Source organism: Sinohyriopsis cumingii, unplaced genomic scaffold (genome assembly GCF_028554795.1).
Source record: "Sinohyriopsis cumingii isolate HCF-2022 unplaced genomic scaffold, ASM2855479v2 utg002481l, whole genome shotgun sequence".
Taxonomy (NCBI): domain Eukaryota; kingdom Metazoa; phylum Mollusca; class Bivalvia; order Unionida; family Unionidae; genus Sinohyriopsis; species Sinohyriopsis cumingii.
In genome coordinates this window covers 104802-111738 of record NW_028316225.1, presented here as the reverse complement: position 1 = coordinate 111738, position 6937 = coordinate 104802, and positions in this window count along the sequence as shown.

The window sequence follows — 6937 nt, the reverse complement described above, 5'->3', positions numbered from 1 at the left end:
TGGACTCTCTGACCTTCTTATCGTAATGGACCTTGTTCTTAGCATGACTATTGCTCGAGCGGCTGTGTAAGCGAATTGGAGGCGGTCTTTCAGTTTTTATGCGTACGTGTGAGGCTCTTCAGCAGCCTTGCCACAATCTGATGCAGTACCCAGATAATCGTCCATCATGATTAGTTGCATTATATGCATGTACACTTGGATCAATGTACGACTTCCAATCTTGTTTTTGCTCTTCCTCCAATATCCCTTCCATTTTTAAGAGTTCCATTAAAGAGTTCGCAGGCACAATTTCCCTGTATGTGAAATGGGGAGTAGCGAGACTTCTGTGTGTTCGCTTATTTGCATAATCCTCTGTAACCTTATCCTCGAAATTACGTCGCTGATCACAGTCAAGCCTTTCTGGAAAACTGTAATATCGTCAAAAGTGCTCATCAAAGACTTTAGATGTAGTCTGAGCCGTTTGGTTTCCGCAAGAAACGGCCTGAGCATACCTAGTGAAATGATCAGTTGATACTCTCAAACCCTCCCTTAGACCGCTCTAGTGACAAAAAGTTTATGCCGACGAGCTCCATTGGGCGAGTGGTGTGAATTGGGGTTAATTTATCCATTGTCCTAACCGGAGTCTTTCTGCGTATGCACCGTTCGCAAGAATCCACCTTGCGATTCACGTCCTTCTCTAGACCAGGCCAGTAAAACATTTGCCTAGCTAACCAGTGTTTTCTCCTTGCCCTGATGACCCATATCGTTATTGATACCTTTCAAGGCCAGGCTCCGGTGTGACTCTGAGATCACAAGCCCTCTGATTGATTGACCATCAAGAGAAGTGGTTCTGCAGAGAACACCGTTTTCAACTACAAGGCGGTTCCATTCACGGAGAAATGTTTCTGCACAGACGAATTTTCTCTCCGGAGACCCTCCTCCCTAAGTCGAAAACCCTTACTCTTGAGGTCAATAACTTTTGCTATTGTTTTATCAGTCAACTGTTTCCTGTCCCACTTAAAATTACAACGTTCAAATGAGAACACCTCATCGGCCGAATGAGGTGCCGAATCATCCAAAACACTCAATCAAGGAAACAGAGACGGTGGCTGCATGGCAAATGGCTACCACCACGTCCGGAAACATTTGCGGTAAACGCAAGAGGGTGTCGGCGTCAACGTTATTTTTGCCAGCTCTGTATCTGATGGAGAAATTGTAGTTTACTAGAGCTGAAACCCATATATGCCCTGTAGCGTCAAGCTTTGCCATCGAAAGAACGTTATGATAATGGGTTGCTGTCCGTGACCAGCTCGAAGGAGGAACATACGAGATAGTCATGGAATTTATTCGTCACGGCCCATTTTAAAGCTCAAACCTCGAGCTTGTAGGCTAGATAATGGCGTTCACTGGTTCTCAATCCGCGAGTCGCGTAAGCAATTACCCTTTTTACACCATTTTGCTCTTGCTATAGGACTGCGCCTAAACCAGAGCTGCTAGCATCAGTATGCACAATAAATGGTTTAGCATTATCGGCAAATGCTAAGATCGGGGTAGAGGTCAACTTATCTATAAGAAGACGGTTTCTTAGGCAGCGTCCCAAGTCCATGGAGCCACTTGTTTCTTTTGGGACTTATTCTTTTATTAGCCTTGGTCGTTCCATGACCCTCTAATAGAGCGTTTAACAGTTGTGATATCTGCTAAAAATTCTCGACAAAACGGCGATAATAACTCTCTTACCCCCAAAATAGACCAGCTCCTTAATGTTGTTAGGCTTTCGCCAAGTTTTAGTAGCAGATGTTTCTCTGGGTCAGTTTTGATACCCTCCTAAGATATAACGTGACTCATGTAAACGACTGAATACATGAGCAATTCACATTTAGAGGGTTTCAGCTTAAGACCATGCTGGTGTAAGCATGTGAACGTTGCCTCAAAAAGTTCCATGTGCTCATCAAACGTCTTTGAGAAAATGAGGATATCATCTATGAAAAGGTGGCACTCCTTGATGTGCATTTCTCCATAAGACGTTGAAATGTAGCTCTAGCGTTGCACACAAAAAAAATTCATGCGGTTCGCCTCATAAAAGCCGAGTGAACCTACCGAGAAGGCTGTGTATTGCTTGTGTTCTTCCTCCATCTCGACTTGCCAATATCGCGATCTTAGGTCCCGCTTGGAGGATAGCTTGGCCCCTCGCAATATGTCGACGGTATCATCAAACCGCGGTGGCATGTAGGCGTCCTTCCGGGTTTTTACATTGAGGGTTCTGTAGTCAATGCAGAAACGCAGGCTGTTATCTCGTTTCCGGACCATCGCAACATTAGAGGAGTAAGGACTAACATCATCTAGCATTTCCTTAATATGCTGACGCACCTCCTCATATATCCCCGGGGGTATTCTTCTGTATGGTTGTTTGAAATGTTTATCATCCTTGAGTACTATCTTATGCTTGATGAGGTCAGTCTTTTCCAAGTCTGTGGGGCCCTTAAAAAATACGCAGTTCCATTTGCCCAATACTTGTCTGATTCTATCCAGTTGCTTTGGGATCAGATTTTCCATGTCGATTTCCTTTCCTGAGTAGAACGTAAACTGTTATCTGACCTGCTGGGGGAAAAATCAGAGGCTAAGTGGTCAACCACTATGACTTCACTTATGAGACATATATCAGACTTAGGTCTTATTGTCACATATCTGGCTGATCTAAAGCGCTCTCTGTTACGGATCACTGCCATCTCACCTCTGTCTTTGTTGTTGTTGTAGGGTTAACGCCATTTTCAGCACACGATAATCTGTACATGGCGGCCAGTATTAATGGTGGAGGAAGAACCCGGTGAAACCCCGGAAAGAACCACCGACCTACGAGAAGCTACTGGCAAGCTTTCTCACATACCCACAGTGGCTGAATCCGAGATTCGAACCCACGCAGACAGAGGTGAGATGGCAGTGATCCGTAACGGAGAGCGCTTGAGACCACTTGGCCACTCGGGGCCCCACTCTGTCTGTGTGGATTCGAGTCTAGGATGCGGCCAATGTGGGTATGTGAGAAAGCTTGTCAATAGCTCCTCGTGGGTCGGTGGTTCTTCCCATAGTTTTCCCGGGTTCTTCCTCCACCATCAATACTGGCCGCCATGTATAGCCTATCGTGTGCTGAAAATGGCGTTAAACCCCACAACAACAACAACAACACATATTTGGCATATATATTGCAAAGTTTGACCTGCACTTTGAAATGTGAACCCTGTTGATTAACCATCGTCACTCTTGGACACCTTTTAATAAGTTTAGAACTTTCTAAAGTTCTCAGTAATAGCTTCTGATATATGAGCATCAACATTGCGGGAAATGCCTTTGATAGTAATAATTTCACATCAAAGAAACATAATGGTGTATAACACTAAACAGAAATATGAACAATACAAAGACTTAGGTTTCATAATAAATACTACATATGTCATTGGACCGCTCCGGTGGCCTAGTGGTTAGAGCGTCCGCCTCGGAAGCGGAAGGTCGTGGGTTCGATCCCCGGCCGAGTCATACCAAAGACTTACAAAAATGGTACTAACAGATGCCTAGCTTGGCGCTCAGCATTAAGAGGTTAGTGTTAGGACTGGTCAGCCTGGTGTCAGGATAATGTGATTATGCTACACACACACACATTGTTGTATTTGATATCGAGGACTTGCATATGGAACCGCGTACCGAGGACATTTGTTGTGGCAATGTTAGTGCGAAAAGAAATACTGTTTGAGGCAGCACATTAATAGCAAATGGTGATGTATCAAGGAGGGCTCTGTATTATCAATTCTAAGGAATATGAAATTTATTAATGCAAGCGAGGACGCAAACATTTACACAACTATTCTGAATAATCCATACAAATTAAGGACGCACACTATTTGACAAAATCATGGAGACCGTGGACATTGGTACATTATGACCAACAAGGACATATTTGCACATCTAATCCAGTCTTAACAATCAGTACGACCGCTCAGGTGGCCTAGTGGTTAGAGCGGAAGGTTGCGGGTTCGAACCAAGGTAGAGTCATAACAAAGACATAACAATGGTACTAACAGCTGCCTCTCTAGGCGCTCAGCCTTAGGAGGTTAGTGTTATGACTAGTCGGCCTAGTGAAAAAATAATGTGACTGCGTGGGACATCATGCTACACGTATGCGGCGTAATGCCCCAATGATCGACATCACTAAAAACTGCCACACTGCAGACACCGTAGCGATAAGACTGAAAGATTGTTAAAGCTACGTTAAAATCAAATCTAAATCACATACTAATATTAAGTAACTGTAACCTCTATAAGGGTTTCGTCTACAACTGTTCTTTAGGGCAATTGCATTATTTTTTGAATATATATCTTGTTGTTATTGACTGACTGATGAATTTATTGATTGGCTGATTGTCCTGCAATTAGACTTTAGTACGACATAACACGCTTCGGACTAATCCACTGCTTTGTTGTGATTTGATGGCCACTAGGCCACCGGAGCGGTTCCACTGCTTTGATTTTTAACGTAACTAACAATTTTTCAGTCATATCGCTACGATGTCTGCAATGTGGCAGTTTATAGTGATGTCTAGCACTGGGGCATCATGCTGCAGACATGTAGCATGATGTCCCACCCAGTCACATTATCGCGACACCAGGCCGACCAGTCCTAACACTAACCTCTTAATGCTGAACGCCAAGCGAGGAAACTGTTAGTACCATTTTTGTAAGTCTTTGGTATGACTCGGCCGGGGATCGAACCCACGACCTCCCACATCCGAGGCGGACGTTATAACCACTAGGCCACCGGAGCGGTTCCACTGCTTTGGGGGTCATATCGTAATAAATTTGGAGTATGCGCATTTGGTTATAGCGCCCCGTTTTAAGGAATTCTTAGATTTGTGTGATTACTTGTTTGATTATTGGAGCTCGATGCAATGGAAATATTCCTTAGCCCGAAATAATTAGCCATTTAGTAGGAGCAAACGTCACGGAGTGAAGGGTTAGTGAGTTTCCATGATGCCATGGTTGACTTTTAGTGAATTCAGGTCAAAACCGCATGGGTGTCCCTGAGTAATATAGTCCCTATTAAAATCTAATGGTGTACATTGGTTGTGTGACTGCAGTGGCAGTATTTACGGTAGGAGACCGGAAAATTACACAAAGGAATAAACAAGAAGGGACTCGACAGATACCGTTTATGTCGCCATGGTGGCAAATGTAACGCAGTTGTACTGGCGAAATGTGCCTTGAAACCATGAACTGACTGGCCTAAGGTGGCGCAGTAAAAATAGTTTATTGTGTTAGGGGATAGTTGTATAGTTGTATAGTTTCTACGGCGTGATCTGCTGACGCTTCATTAAGTTGATGAAGAGAAACCATGCAGATGTGCGGTTGATAGATATTTGGCAAATTTTGAGATCGGTGATCTTGCATTGATTAGCGAAAATTTTATGTATAGAATGGACATGTCGGGCTTTCTAATTTATAACTGAAGTTGTATAGAAGTCATTGGAAATTTGGGGTAACCTTATGACTTCTAGTGGAATCGTGCCAGGGTTTGACACCGCTCGGTCAAGCAAATACCCCTGGCTTATAGCAATACTATTTATCTGGATTTGAGCATTTATGGCAGGAAACTCGTCTTATCGGCAATGACTGTTCGCTTTTTGACAAAATTTAGTAATAACCTCGTTGCATAATACGCGTACGAATCTTCTATCTCTCTCTCTCTCTCTCTCTCTCTCTCTCTCTCTGGCATGTGCAGATGCAAAGCTGAAAATAAGAACGAATGTTTGTGTTACCCATATTGTGTATTTCACGAGACTTTATTTTTCAAGTCACTGGCTGAATAAATCGATGATGCATACAACATTATTTGTGTTGTATTCTGTATAGTGTTTTATCTCAACCTCGACACAAAGAATAATGATAGACTAAAACATCGATAACAACGACAACAACTTATCTATGTCAACTGAATTGAAACCTCCTAAACAGCTTTAAAGTTCAGCAATTGCAGAAGTGAAGAACAGAGTTCTATGAGAGTAGATGTATGCATAGATTTAGTGGATGGGGATAATTTTCTAATACATTTTTAACAAACAGTTCATCCTGTTTTATTGTTTTGGAGCCATGAATGAACAAGAATATACTTTAATGGTACAACACTCTCTTGATTCACCTTCCAAATCACTTAGTTTAAACATTTGCTAATTCAAGGTACCACGTAAATGTGTTTTGTATCGCTGATTGGAAGTTTTAAACAGTTTTTTCCCCCGCGTCGCCTTCTGTATTAAACATACTGAAAAAAGACTAAATGAGTAAGAATATTACAGTCTAATGCAGCTCTAAATAAATGTACTTTTAAGTTATAAATACAAGTTTGTCCAGTAGAGCATCCTGAGCGTTTTGACTATTGTTAAAAACATCTTTAAATTTGGGAAAGCAATATAGATTGACGCCTTGTTTTTACATGTGTGTTGTTTTAATAAGACTTCGTTTACAACAGAACTATCGATACAAATATAATTCATGACATGTTCAGTAAATTCATCAAATCACCAACTGAATCAAGTATATACATTTGAAAGAACATTGAATGCATTCAACAATTTATGATTGCTTGCACGTTTAGTCGCAGGTCTTAAGAGCGTGATGATGAAAAACATATTGCTGTAATTAAATGTTTCATTTTGGGACTACTCATCTTGATGATAAATATTTGACCTCTGTATAATATATTTATCTTTCTACATATTTACTGAAGTTCTGTGCATGTAACTTCCAAATTCGGTTAGTGATAATTCGATCTTACCTAAACGGGATTGTTCACTTGATTCACATCTGTTTTTTCCTGTTTGAATACTAAATAGGCAAATGATGAAATGGGGCGGATATAACTCATTTAATAATCATAAAATACATTTTGCATATCATGGATGTCTTTTAAATATCTTTA